Genomic DNA, 15,933 nt, shown 5'->3' on the forward strand with positions numbered 1-15,933 from the left:
ATTAAAGCTTTGGTCAAGACAGCATTTTAAACAGATGAGAGCAACCTTTGAAGATTGTCCACATTTTGTGCTTTGCTCATCAGAAAGTCTTTCTATACTCCTTTCTATACTCCTTTCCTCCCTATCAAAAACTTTTGAGAATTGACTGGTGACTGGAAATAATATAGGTTAAATTCTGCTTTATTCTTATCCTTATACTTCAGGCTTTCCCAATGATAAGGTTAAATTAGGGAGGTGGGAGCAGAATTCCTGTCTCCTGTTCCCTCACAGAGGTGCTGGAATGAGTAACAGGAAATGTCCAGCCTCTTCAGAACTTCATTGCACCTCCACCCTGTGAATGTCTCAGTCAATTCTGAATAGGTGGTACGAGGCTCTTAATAAACAAAGCTTGACTTTTTCATTCACATATTGGCTACTGTAAAGTGTTTGTCAGATATCCTGTGAGAAAGATCTCAGGGCTGTATATTGCTTGTATTGTGCTTTTACTGATCAGTTCTGATAAATTCTGATTACCTGTGTGATCTGCTATTGTCTCTTGACTCTTCTGACATAAATGGTGGTTTTTGTGTTATGAAATACAAAAAATAGTAGTATCAAATTCTAGTCTTCAGAGAAGTTTGCAATAACAATCAGACTGTTTAGGAAGAAGTCCTAAGTGCTGAAATATTTGGAATTACACATCCTGACATTAGTCCAAGATATTGTAGATTACAACTCAGATATTTTACTGGCAGTAGGTAGGTCTTATTTACATAACTACTGAATTTTTACTATTTTATTTGTGAAAAAAAATTATAATATTAATTATTTTAGTACCACTACATGTATTTCACCTAGTGTTATTTCCTAAATAACAAACAAACAAACAAAAAGTAGGATGTTAGAGAAAGGCCAGCAACAGGATGAGAAAAATAGATTCTGTACTGTCAAGCACCTAAAATGAGAAATTCCAAGTTCCCCTTTCTGAAATACTAACCCTTTACTTAGGAGTAGATTTTGTGTTCTTAATGCTGGAAGAGAAGAAAGTTTAAACTTGTGGTAGCGAAACAAATACACAATTTTAAAGTTTCAGATATGGTTTAATACTATTTCAGGGGTTGAACACCTGCCTATTCAAAATTGTAGTACTAATCTACCTGTCAAAATTGTATGAAACTACTGAGATCGTCAACAAAGAAATACAATCTTTTATTTTTTTTTTCCCTTGGGTTAAATGCACTGTGAAATTTATGAGGTGTGCAAAATTTTGCATTACAAGCATTATAATCCAAGAAAGACATTTTGTGTACAGCTTTATTTGAAGTAGATAATAGCATCTGCCATGATATACACTGCTGAAGAGAATTATATTCTTTTAAATACCAGGAAGAAAATTAATTTTCCTGTCTAAAAGGGTTTTGGGGAAACATAAATGACACTTCATCATGTTAGGTGGTATATTTTTATGTAATTCAAACATCTTAACAACTAAAAATCAGGTCTAGGGTTTTTTTATGTACATTTTTAAGGTGATTTTATTCCCATTAGAGATACCTGGCATTTACAAAAGAGTGTTTTCTAAAAATCCTTGTGAAAAAATGCATTTAAATTTTAAAATAAAATCAAGATTTGCATGTGATTTCACTCTAAATATTATGTTATATAATAATATAATATAATTGATAGTTTCAGAAGTCCAAAGCCAAATAGAGATCTCCAAAATTATTATTTTAATATCTATTTTCCATTGTTTGCATTTCAGTTTACATTCTTTAGATTTCTGTAACCTGAAATTTATGCCTTCTTTATGTCATAGGTGACTGTAGAATAGACATCTAAACAGAATGTGATCTGCTGTTCATACAATACAAGGTAATTTTAAATGTTAACTGGAGAATTTCTTCATACTTGAATTCATTATGTTCATATATGTAATAAAGCAAGGAAACATCTGTTTTCTGTTTAGGGTGCAATTAATTTTTGATCCCTAAATTCCTCCTCTCAGAAACAGGTATGGAGTTAAATTGAATTATGGTATCCTGATGAAGACAAGGCCATTTCTAGTTTTAATATGAGTAACAAATCTTATTAAAAACACCTGGAGATTGTCAAACATATTATGTACTCTTGTATTAGATACAGTAACCATTTTTAATACTGAAACATACAGTCTGATTTAAATCATCTAATGCCTTAAAAATAGATTCCCTGTCATTAACTTATTCCTCTTTCCTTGGACATTTTGACCTGACATCCTCTTGTGCTCTGTTCGAGAAGACCAACTTAACAAATTTTATTGTTTTAAAAAAGTCCTTCCACTTTTTTAGTGGCAAAGAGATGAAATACACTGTAATAAAGAGAAATATGCAGTCCATGAGTTTCAGTCTGTCAATTGCAAAACAAAACTAAAAGTGATATTTCACATGAGTGGTTCTTCTAGCATCTGTAAAGGCATTGATTAACTTCTTTCCATTAACTTGTGATCTCATAATTAAGCATAAATAATGCAGGGACAGCTGTTGCCAGTGGTTCATTTTTCTTCCTTACATTCCATTCCCCAAGTTGAAGCTTTCATAAAAGATCTGTAAAAGAAATACACAGCACAGTCTATATGCAATTTTGCCTGGAGTATGAATGAGAGTATGTGTTTGTGTGCTTAAAAATAGCAGAGGTGTTTAGGGATTTAGCAGGCTTTAGACAAATGGTGAACGTGCAACTTGTCAAGAGACTGAAAGCAGTCACCCATGGATAACAGCAAGGCATCGAGCCAAGTGTTGAAGATAAGCTACACAAGAGCTAAATCTACAGCAGAGTTGTGGGGTAATCTCAAAGTGATACTGCTCATCATGGCCCCGTGCCTCTGTCAAAACCCTTAAAGGCTGCAAAGAGCAATGTCACTCAAGATGAGCCTAGAAGATATCAAGAGGAATCAAGGTGAATAATTTTCTGTCCTCCATTCCATCCTGTGTAACAATGATCAAAATATTAGAACATACTTGTCTCATATTTTTGAATGTGAGTATGAAACTGTGACTGCCAGTATTGGTATCTTCTATGATAAAAAGTATCTAATTCCTCTGTACCATGTCTTTTTAATTTTGGACATTATTTAAACATACACATAGCATAAGATTGCTAAATTGGAAGAATTATGATATAAAAGTGATTTTTTTTTCTGTTCCCATGGAGTTCTGTGTCACATTTTCAGAGGAATTTACTTATACATGAACTGCACATGCAAAATTAATTAATTCAGTCCTTGCTTCTCTGGACCGTCAAGAGTGGAGAACAATACAAGAAGAGGACAATTTTTAAAATGCAGATTCCCAAACCAAGTAAAAAGTGTTATTAGAGTGGAGCTTTTTTACTGGTAGTTCCAATTCAACACAGAACTCTCATACCCACACACTGTAGCTAAAAAAATTTTTATAATTATTCTCAAATTCTTGAGTAATTCCTTTTTCTATTATCAAAATATATGTCTAAATATTAAATGTTTAAAACTTTTTAGACTGAATAGATTAGGAATAAAAATTAATCAAATTGAAAAGCTGTTCAGCACTTAAAGGCCAAAGGATTTTTCTTTGTAACATAGCATTGCCCAATCAGCTTCTCCACAGAAAAATGTAAGTGATCCTCTTAAATATCCTGTGTCAAATCAAAAAAATACATTATTAGAAAGTATTAGAAAGATTATTGATCTGTCAAGTAAAATGACTGTGTTTCATCAGTTCTTCCTGTCTCAATATTTGGTACTAATTTTCCTCCTAGCAACAGCAGGATCGATGTTTCTCCTTTTAGTAAAGTTTACCTGTTTCTTACTAGGCAGTGATGCACCTTTCGGTCTGTGGAATTAATTCTTGAAAATTACAAGCCTAGTAAACAATTGTGAAAAAAATCAGATAAATTATAGAGGACCCACAAGGAAAAATAAGGTACCAAGGAACAATAAAACTCTGATGATATAAAGATGATCAGAAGCAGAAACATACATACTTATGAGTGTTCTTATCACTTCAACAGAAACTCACAGAGTGCTATGAATTACAGGATAAGAAAGAGAAATCTTGTCTTAATGCCACAGATAATTAATAACAAAATCTTCTGAAATAAGTACATAGGTTTTTGGTTTTTTGGTGTTTTTTGTTGGTTTTTTTTTTTTTTTTTTTTTTGCATTTTCAAATTACCTGTGAAATTCTTACTCCTAAAAGAACATTTTTGACAAGCAAAAATAGTCTGGTCTACTTTAATAACACAGCAGCAAAGCCATTGCATCTGCATCATGTAATAGAGGAAAGAATTTTGTCCAAATGTATACCTAATTTTTTGTACTTCTAAAAGTTTTAGAATCTTCCTTTACAAACATTTGATAATGGTTAGTATATTTATTTCTTTATATTTATGGTAGTCATTTAAAAATGGGCAAGAATATTTTGAACAATATTCTTGCCCATTTTTAAATGACTACCAATTCATAGCATTGCTGCAATGAAGATTTTACTCAATCTCAGATCTGATAAATAACTTTTTAAAACTCTCAATACACTCAAGGAAATAAAAGTGCTTCAGAGACCTTTTCTTACACGCATTACTGCCACATCTAGGAGGATAACAATAGATGTTTGATGTGGCTCAATAATATTTATATGACATCTTCCAACAGGAAGTGCAAGAAAACAGTTTCTGGGAATGATGAAGGTGAAAGAGTTTAAGATATTGTCAGAGCAGCAAGAGCAACATCCTTTTTCTTGAAATTGCATAAGATCAAACTTTGCACATTCAAAGTGGATCAGAGCCTCTAGGGTATGACATGTCTTGATTCAAAGGAATGATTCCAAGTTGGCAGTTTCATGAAATGATGCAGGTATGAATAATGCAGACAGCAAATGAGTAGTTAACATACATTTTATGTTTATTAATCTCTCCTCTGACACATCATTAGGGACATTCTTGAGACTTTGCCTTTTGATTTTACAAAGTCTTGCCAGAAAATATGTTCCTTGGGAAGTTCTCTCTCATCTAGAGAATCTGCTTTGGAACACCTACACAACCCACAGTACAAAACCAGCAACTCCTCCTGAGCCAGCTTTACTCTGTATATTCTTCATAATTGGTGTTTTGGACCTTCTCATATCATGCACCCCAAATCTCCCATTCAGGATTCCACTTTCTGCAGACTGATGCTTCCTCTTAATCCTCTTATTCCCTGCATTTCCTGCCTTAGTCTACCTTCACACCTACATTTTAGCTTCATTCTCTTATCACAGCATTACTTTTTTTTTTTTTTTAACAAGGTTTTTTTTTGCCAAGCTTTTTATCTGCTCTCTCTTCTGAACTCCGCTCTGCTCAGCAGCATACCCACAAAGGCACTGGACAGCCTTTGATCTGCCTGCTATGTAAAAGATAATTTCAACATTAAATATATTTGTATTTTAAACCAACAAACTGAGAGCTTATGAAGTAACTGTAGTGATTACAATGGTATTTCTGCTAGCATTTTCTAAGATGCTAGATGCTTCACAATGTTTAAAGTTCTCACTAAAAATCCTGCTGGAGTTATTAAGTTAGTTTTAACCTCATTTGACTGTTCCTAAAGAAATTAAAAGAAAGTACTAATCCTGGAGAAAAATATTAAGTATGTATCACATTCTGCAGAATGTATTTATTGTTACACTTCTTTTTGTAAAAATATAAGCATACTGTTAGTTCATCTGAAGGTCATCAGCATCAGTAATACAAATGCTTCACAGTTTTTATAAATCTCTGTTGCCAAGGTGCTTCTGCAATACACAGAAAAATTATTGACCCTCAAATGGCAAACACTTTGGCAATTAGTTTCAAGTCATACCCTGTAAACATTGCCAAATAGGTATCTCTTATAACTATCAGAGTTTTGAGACTTAAAAAATTATGCCCAAAGAATAGAGAAGAGTTGACCCAGTAAAGCAGTTTGTGACAGAACAGTACTGGAGGACAGACAAGTACAAACCTATCTTAAGAATTACACAAATATTCATACTATCCATCATATTCTTTAACATGCCAATTCTGACATAACACTTTCAGTTCTTCTGGCCAAGCCACAGGGGTAGGAAGAGTAAAGCATAAAAAGTAGTGACTGGATAGAAAACTTTATGGATGCTAGAGATTGTGACACAAGATCCACAAAGAGAAACCAATTAAAAGAAACAATCCCTCAGCATAATACTGCACTGGATTGTGTGGTGTGTTCTGTGTCCATGTCCTGCTCTCCATCACAGCCCATAATCATCTTACTAAGATATTTGTTGTGTTCAACACTAGGAGGAGCCTCTCTGATTTGGTAGACTCCTTGTTTTTCAAGGAGAGCACAATGTGACTCAAGGTGGCTTCACCTTTCTATTTCCCCTCACAAGCATTAACTTCACATACCTCATATAAAATTAGTTGGTATTTGATATTCACTGTCACTGGAGCTACCTCTCCCTACAATAATATCAGGTTTTGTTGCCTATCTTCTCTTTCAGTTTTGATTCCTGTATCGTTTTCCACCCTTCACACCTTTTTGCAGCACCTTTAACAATTATTAGCAAACTGGTCTAGTAAAAGATACCTTACCCATGGCATTGGGGTTTGAAATAGATTATATTTAAGGTCCTTTCCAAACCAAGCTTTCTATGGTTCTATGATATCAATTTATGACAATTCCCCAGAAATCTGTTTTGCTCTTTGAAGAAACAAAGAGCTCAGATTTAGTGAAACACCTAACTTTTGTTCAGATTGTTGAGATCATTACTCAAGAGTTCCATCAGAGACCACCGTGTGCTTGTTCAGATTTCCTGCACTTTATATGCTAGCCTTTTATGATCTGGGCTTCTGAAATTGTCATTAAAATAATAATGCTTTATTGAGCCCATGATTCCTTTATTTATCTTGCTGTTTCCTGTTTTTAATTACAACAATTGAGAAACTGAAGTGTTTCATTTGTTGGACTAAATAACAGCAGCTGTTTGTAATTAAAACATTCAGAAGATAGGTTGACTAGACTGCACTTACATAAAAGGTGTAGCCTAGTGTTTTCCCACTAAATATTTCCGGTTGATAAAGATTTGATATTGAAAATTACTATTTAAAAAACCCAACAAAACAAACAAAAACCCAAACCAGAACAAAGCAAATAAATACAAGAAAAAAACCCAAAAAACCAAAACAACAACAACAACAACAAGAAAGCTAAAAAACAACTGAAAACCCCAACCAGACCTCTAAATAATGTTAATGGAAGGATAAGTGTAATATAATTTAAGAGGAATCATTTTGGATTTAACTATGTTTGCCAGTGCATAAGATACTTACAAGTGCTACTTATGTAGTCACCTACTGTGGCCTCTTGACACTGCAGTTTCTCTTGTTAGAGACTCATTTCACACCCATGCTTCTGCCACTGCCTTCTGCATTATGGGTGGTGGAGAGTAAAGCAGCAATGTCACCTGAGAGACTGAGAAAAGAAGACAAAAGTGAATGAAGCAGAGATTTCAGAAGACACTGGATTAACCTAATTTTTTTTTTTTTCAAGCAAGACTTTTTTTGACAATGGTCAATTATACACAAGAAATTATGATAAATCTGTCATCTCTTTTCCTTTAATTTCCCCCTTCTTCCCAATGACAGAAAACAGGGAACTGCTTGAAACCTCAAGAGGATGCAGCTGGCAGACAGCTGAGCAAGATGTTTCTGAAGAGTTGCTTATTTTCTGAACAATAGTTTCAGGTCAAATGAAATTACTTAAATTAATCTATAGAAGGAGACTCTTAAAAAATTCTAAAATGAATTTGAATAATGAGCAATTTTTACATTATTGTGTTCTGATAGCTCCCTTTTGAAATGTTCCTGAATTACTTTTGTAAGGGTGGTGAGGCAAGGAAAAAATCTTGACCTACATTAAATCTATTTGCTTATTTAAACTGAAAATATATGCCATTCTATTTGTTGGGTACTCTTTAAACAAATAATGAATGATATTTATCCACATCCAGGCAGCCAGGCACCAAGAAACAGTTCTGAGCTGTGCTGGTGATCATGAAAATATTCCGTCTGTTTGTTCAACCTGCTCCAGAATTTCACAGTTTTTTTATGCATTAACCTCATTTAATTGTGGTTTCCTCAAAATAACTAATAACTACCTAATTCCTACTGAAATAGATGCTCAAGCCAGCTTCTTTTCTGAATCTTTTATCTATTAAAACAAATGTAAAACAGTTGAAGTTTGAAAGTCAGTTGGGGCAGGGATGAGAAAGCAGTATGAAAATAGCATATAACAAAACATGGTGTTTTTTTTTTTTTTTCATTTCTAATGATCTGAAATAGTTGAAATATAAGAAAACATTTCAATTAAACTATGACAGATGTCTTTTACATGATTGTATGGTGTTAGTCACAGCATGGATCAGCACTGAAAACATGAAATTTTTGTGCCCTTATTACTTTTTGTGAAAGGTAAACTCTCTCTAGACTCAACCCATTAAAGAGAATTATGCATGGATTTTCTCCATCCCTTTCAATCAACTAAGTATGTTCACATCTGTTTTGAAAGAGAAAATTAGTTTTATAGCACAAGGGTAATGATAGGATAATTGTTTCTTATGAGTATATAACCTTGAAAGAAATAATAATAGGGAATCTGTGTGTTCTTAAAGCTAATTTTGTGTCAACTTTTTCTTGATAAACATTACTGTTATCCAATGTAGCACAATATTTCTTTTGTTTAAACATGTTTTCATATACCATTAGACAAAATTTCCTTATTTCGCACAAAGATTTATTGTTTATTACAGGCTTTAAATTTACAATTCCCTCTGAATATTCAACAAGTTTGTCCTGGAATGATATAAGCAAGCATTATACAAGATATTTTCATGCTTTCTCTTAGTTTATCTTTCATGTTCTTTATTTAATTTATCCTTACACTTTAAAAAAAGACACTGAATTGAAGTTATTTAACAGGAAAGCTGAAATTTGAAACAACTTATTTATTTACATATATCCTTTTTTCCCTGACAGATTGGATTAATGTATTTTTGATCAAATGCTTATTAAGCTACACATCTACACATTCATTCTGAATCTTAGGAGATATATCTTATGTTTACAGAAGTAGGTAAATAAAACATCTAACTCTTTTTCACAGAACATCGAGAGAAGAGTATAATTTTTTGAAAGAGGGGTGAAAAAAAGCCTGAGAAATAGCACACGTAATTTGTGTGTGATTTTTTTTAAATTACAAAAAAAAGTTTGTATTTTTACAATATACAAAATTAATATATTAATAATATTTAGTAGAATTACTATTCCTGCTTGTTAACAGGAGAGTAGTTCATAAAAGATAAGGCTTTTTCATATAGGTATGTTCTATTTGAGTCAGTCAGAATGAACCAATATGAATGTGTTATAATTTGCATGTTTCCTTTCAAACTTAATAATCATAAAGATAAAAGCCAACATTGTAGTTCAGAAACTGCAGTTGTCTGGTCTTCAAATCTTCACAGAGTTCTAGTTAATTAAATAACTGCATCCTCTTATCTTTAGCAGGCTTGTAATTTAATGCAATAATTTAGCAGAAAGTTAAGTGAGAGTACAAATATTTGGTGGAATTTAAATATCTATTTAACCTAAAATTGGCTGTTACACGTAATCATATTAGATGTTTTTTCCTAGTCATATTCCTGTTGTGCTGAGGTGCAAAAAGACTAGAGATCATCTTTATGAAATGGGGCTTATGAATTTTAACAGTGTAGTATGTTGCAGAGAGACATGCTAGATTATTGGCATGAGAAAGATTAGACTTCTTCATATAGTCTCCTTTTTTAAATACATCAGTCACAGCTGAATAAAATGCAGCTTACTGTCAACCTCTGCTATAACCGCTGAAGGTGTTGAAATGAGCTGAGTCCACAGTCAGTTTCTTTTAGAGCAAGAATAAACTAATCCATTCTGTCAAAAATAAGGATATTAATTACTTTGACCTCTCAGTATGAAGCAGGTAATGAAAGGAATGGAGGAGTAAAAGAAGATAAAAAAATTACACAAGAACAAAATGTAGAATTGTCACTGAATTTTGAGTTAGGACCCAGATTTAGGACCCAGGAAGATCTGAGCTTTGCAATTGGTGTATCTGCAGAACATAAACTGGTTCCCAGAACTGTGCCCACTGTTTCCTGGGACACTTAACATATATGCACATGTGCAGCTTCATGTGACATCAAGACAAAGGCCTGAACTTAATGCAGCTCCCAAGCAAAGAGGGTCCATAGACCACACCCTGACAGATATTATCCTTTGCCGTTAAATCTTGATTTTCATAGTGTAGGAAGGTCATGTATTTTAAATTTCCAAAAGTAGTGTCATTCTGGCATTTTTCTAGCATAACCTATTGCCTAAGATCGTCCTGAGGTACAAAATGTTCCTGAGGAAAAGTTCCATAACTCTGTATTGTGCTAAAAGAAATTTCTGTTCCTTTGAAAATAGCCAGTAGCTATTTATTTATTCAAATCATAATATAACACCTAACTTCTTAACTTATTTTCTATTTCACATGCAACTAATCTAAGTTTTGCCCTGTAAACTCTCATATTGTGCCAAACAAAACCCAAAGGATGTTAAAAAGTATGTCACTAAAATGGAGATCAAAGAAGAGCAAAGCTACAATAACGTCTTAGGGCCTTAGAGCCACATCTCACAATTAACCTGTACTTTCTGAAGTTATATACTACCATAACGTGCAACAGCTTCCTGCTGGAGTACAGAACGAAAGGAAGCTAAATGGTTCTTGACTTTTTTTACATACAGCCAGAAAGACACCCATCACAAATTTGGAAATATTGATAAAATTAAAATAATAATTACCTAACTCTCTCATTGTTAAGATTATAGAAAACAAACTTACTTTTCAAGGTGTAAGTCCAAAGGCAACATTGTCAGCTGGGGATGAAAGAGAAAAAAATTTAATGTTAAAATATATTTTCTCAGAAAGATTTTCAGTTTTACTGCAAATATGATTTGTATAAATATATGAGCCCAGAAAGACATTTAGCCATGAAAACCGAATTTCTTGCTTCTTTCTGTTGAGAAATATTTTTATCCATGAAGTATACTGACAAATTGAATACACAATAACTCTACCAAATACACATTGTTATCAAATATAAACACAGTCCATCTATCAAAATACAAAATATTGATATGAAGTAGGTTTTTTTCACTTTCACTTCTTTTCTCAGTTATTCTTGAAAAGGTTATTTATATTCCTGCTATTTAATTAGCAGTACCTCAACAGAAGAGTATGTGTCACTACAATTTAGAAGTAAAAGTAGATGAAATACTAAATACCTAGATACTCTGGATTTGTAACAGAAGGTGATTAGAGTGAGCTTGAAGACAATCCAGGATCTAAATGACATTGTGAGCAAATTTTTAATAACCTTATATTTCAACAGGACAACATATGGTTTCACATGGATTTCAGGAAAAAAAAAGTGGCCCATGTCATTATTATTGAATGACAAGGTGCCTTTTTGTAATCACACTTTATCTGGTAAATGTGTGATGCAGGATTCATATCAATTATTCACTGACACAGAGAATGTAAGCATACAATAGTTATTGCTCTAAAGGATTTGTGTGCACTACATGAGTGAATGGCCTGGAATGGCCTGAATCCAGTGAATTTGTCCTGCTCTTTCAGCTTAGAGATGGTAGCTGACACATCACTAGAAGTGATAGATAAGAAATAGATAAGCAGGAATATAGCTACTAATCTAAATGATTGTGCTAGCAGTTAGGGAATTACTCACCAGTTAAAACCCATGTGTTCTTTTACACATATTTAACAAAAAAAGCTTCGACTTTAAGTCAAAATTGTTTTTAGCATGTATGTTCTTTCCTCATTGAGCACTGCCTCATTATCAACTGTGATCACATTCTAAAATAACCTTTTATTATTAAAGATCTTATTAACATGGGAAATGTTCACTGCATTTAGAGACCACAGCTTGAAATGTTCTAGCTTCAAAATGAAGAGTGTAACTACAAGTGTCAAATGTAGACATGTGGACAGATGATTTTTCAGTTTAATCAATCTCAAACCAAGAGGTATCAGTTGCTTTATGTCAAACAAGTTAATATATAATGGCATTACTTTATGCGCTGGTTAGTATGTCTAGTACTATTAGAATAGCATAGTAGTATCTATGTCTCCAGATAAAGAATTTACAGAAAAAAAAAGATGAGTTCATTCTCAAACACAAAATAAAATGAGGTGCTAATAACACTGGCAGCAAGAGCAGCTGATGCACATAGTCCCTATTACCAGCCACTGACATTGTATATGGAAAAACTTATCAGAAAGACTTGTAAGTTTTTAAGAACAAAGAGAAAAACTGAACCATTTAAAATATGCTGTCCTTGATGAGATTCTATAGTCAAGACCTTGTGAATAGTTTACAATGGGACAGTTGAATTTTTTCCTGAGTGGAACAGGGCACAGGCATGAAAGACTTGCTTCCCTTCGCACGCTCATGAGTTACTTAGTCCTTCATCCTGCCTGCTCTACAACATTCCAGTGAATCAGAGTGCTGAATTTTACATCTGAGCTTCAGCAAATCCAGAAGGCGATTTGCTATGAACAGTGAAATATGTAATAGCAAAAACCCCCAACCAAGACCAAAGAAAACCAAACCAAACCCCTACAACACAAAACCTGCCCTGCAGTAGCCTTTTCAGATTAAAACTTCCATGACAGAAAAATAGAAATTAGTTCAGAAATCAGTGAAGACTTATGAAAAAGGGAGATGTCTCTGCAGAATAATTAGCTACTTCAAAGTAGTAATTATTTTTTAAGTCTTTCTTTGCAATTCATTGGTGTATTAAACAACTTGTTTTTCTTTTTGTCCTATTTGACAGAAATTGGATTCCATTTTTTTTGTGTTATGCTTCTTCATTTAATAGAAAAATATTTTTTACTGGTAAGTGCTCAACTGAGAAACAAATATTGAAATGTCTGGTTTTTAGAGTCTTTTTTCATTTGTAGCAAAGCACACAACATTTCCAATATTTCTTACAAAAAGCATATGATTGTTTAGTGCACTGCAGGAATCTTGATGAGAATTGAAACACATTTACAGAGAAAATATGAAGATTATATTAAAAATGACATCTAACAATGTCATCTGCAAGTATTGATATACTTTACATAACATTTCCATTTTGCACTGCAACAGTGCAAACACCAGTTTAAACAACCAGAAAGATTAATGTATGCAAGAGAAGCTGACCATCCTTTCTGACTTTCTGATAGGTAAGGAACATAAAACTTGACCTGTATCCTAAACAGGGAGTAGGTGCATGAAATTAAAGCCATGAAAGAAAACACTATGTATCACATACTTTTCTTTTTCCTTAACCTTTTATTCATCACTACAGATTCTACATAAGCACATAAATGCACATGAAAATATATGTTACTTTTCTCATTAAAATGTGTGCAAAAGATTAAAAAACCCACCTTGCTAAGCTTACAGTGTGTTTGATGAGTACAAAAAACTTGAATACTGTTTTAGGAAAAACATGTCTGAAAGTTACCTAGACAAATTTGCTGTGAAGCAATTTTTAATATCTTCCCTCCCCCCTCAAAATGTTTTTAACTAAAACAAGGAATTGCCATTAAAATACAGAGCACTTTTCTGTAAGTGTGATGCCTGTTTCTTTTTAAAGTCTCAAATATGATGTAGCAAAGTGATCAAATATGCTCTATGCATTCCCTAGAATGTTAGTACAGAATTTTTCAGCAGCTTATTATGTGTGCTAATATCACAACAATCAGAAACAGGGAATGAGGAATTCTTTGGCAATAATGTTTAATGCCTAACCTTTTATCTCTAATAAGGAGAAAAGGCTTAAATAAGACAAATTTCCACATCCTCTACAGGCTTAAATACACTGGATGAGGTGGAAAACTCCAATTATTGCATTCCTGATAGGCACTTGTACTCATTAGTGGGAATTTTCATTCATCACTGGGGAATAATTGATTTTTAAATTTAGATATTCCACTGTCCATCTTCCAACATAAAGGAAAAAAATATTGCTATAATAAATCCCAGTAACAATAACTGTCTGAAAAAAAGTCATTGCTGTAGTTAATATTGCATTGTTAAATTATAGTTCTTCATTACTTAAAAATATGAGTTTTTAAAAATCCAAATAATTAGTAATCAATTTATTTTATTTAGAAAGTTAAAGGTTAATTTTCTTAAATATACTGAAAGTAATAAAACACTGTAGATATATTAATCATACAAAATACTCTAAGAAAATCTATTTTTTCTGCTGATGGTATTTTGCTGCACCTCTTTATCCTTCAGTTTAATTAGTGATGCACAGATGCAAAGAGAATAAATCCATGCCATTAAAAACTTGTATGCATCTGGATAATTTGCAGCACTGTAAATCATTAACCAATAATGCAATATAATTTAAAAAAACCTTTGGGGCAGACTTTCAAAGGAATTTAAGTATTTGTGGCAGGTAGGATTCTACTACAATTTTCAGGAATTTAAGCATCAATTCCACTGAAGAGTCAGTGACAATTAGAATTCTGCACAGTTTTGAAATACCAGTAGGTATTATTTTACATGATTTGGTATCTAAATGGTTTTAAAAAATCTGATGGCTTATTAATCCCTCTTGAAGAAGAGTAGTTTGATTTTATGGCCATAGGCCCATAGAAAAGTTAGTATAAAATAATGAAGATGGGCATACATAGGGTTGCAGCTGTAGCATGGAAAATACCAATGTATTTTTGCTCACAGTCAATAATGAGCTGGCTTGCTACAGAGGTATGTATGAACTCTCTACACTCTACAGACACATGAGCGCTGGGGGATAATTTGTGTTAATGATTTTTATTGTAATACTGAGTAATGATTACAGAGTATATCAACAAACAGCGGTCAGCTTCACAAATGTAAAAAATAGATCCAGGCATTAAATGTGACTTAAATTAATAACAAACTTATCTCATAAATAGCTTCAAGAATTCAAAAATATTTCTTTTTACTCTATTGAGACAGATAAACAGAAAATCAAAGCACATACCCTCTACCAAGTGTTCAATTTCTTCCTGTTAAACTTACTCTACCCATTTATCCTTTTTTTTTTTTTTTTTTTTTTCCTAGCCTGCATAGAACTTTTGGCTCACAGCATTCAAATGGAACTCCATGCAGCCTGGCAAATGGAGCTTTAAAAGTAGCCTCAGTCTCCTGCTCCTTGCCTATATGAAAAATCTATCCTTAAACTGGCACTGTTTCACTGCATTGCAGACATCTTTTAAAACTTGATGTAGTTGCCTTCCTTCCTTGAGGAGATAGATACTATGTGGAGAGTCAGATTGGAAAAGAGACTGGTAAAAAAAAAAATCTATTAGAAATCTTAAAATTCTTCTTTTCCTGTAAGCTCAAAGTAATTTTTCTGCAGTGAAATACTCTTGAAGCTGCAGTGAAAATATTCTGTATTCTAGTGGCATTTTGAAGGGGTGATAGCAATGATGGGATGGAAATCAAAGCATAAAACTGCAAGGAGAAATAACTGTATAGTTTATTTCCAGGGTAATGTTTGTACTAGGATGCTCTAGGGAAAAAAAAAAATTAATAAATAGCTCCATTTTCATATACAATACTATTATAATATAGTCCATTTGCTTTTGTAAACACACCACAAGGCTTTGGATGACAGGTAATTCACAGGTTCAATATCCTTCATTAATTGATTCTGAATGAAATAGGGAGAACACTAATCAGAACTGATTTCAAGTGCTGTTTACCTGAGGGAGTGAAAATGGTATCTTCTCCCAAGAGGAAATGTTAATATTACATTAAAAAGACAAGCCCTGTGATATCCTGGGTGTCTCAGGAGAAACAGGAG

At 33.0% G+C, this 15,933-nt stretch overlaps 1 long non-coding RNA gene across 4 annotated transcripts in view; it reads right to left on the bottom strand.

Annotated features, from left to right (window-relative positions):
* Positions 1-15,933, bottom strand: part of LOC115494625 (uncharacterized) — a 294,952-nt gene that overhangs the window by 11,747 nt on the left and 267,272 nt on the right. For all 4 annotated transcript variants that reach the window (XR_012055215.1, XR_012055214.1, XR_012055217.1 and 1 more), the window contains 2 exons: positions 10,901-10,935; positions 7,315-7,456 (listed from right to left, as the gene is read on the bottom strand). This is a non-coding gene — a long non-coding RNA (uncharacterized lncRNA). The remainder of the gene's footprint in view (positions 1-7,314; positions 7,457-10,900; positions 10,936-15,933) is intronic.

This window comes from Taeniopygia guttata, chromosome 1, assembly GCF_048771995.1.
Source record: "Taeniopygia guttata chromosome 1, bTaeGut7.mat, whole genome shotgun sequence".
Classification (NCBI taxonomy): Eukaryota; Metazoa; Chordata; class Aves; order Passeriformes; family Estrildidae; genus Taeniopygia; species Taeniopygia guttata.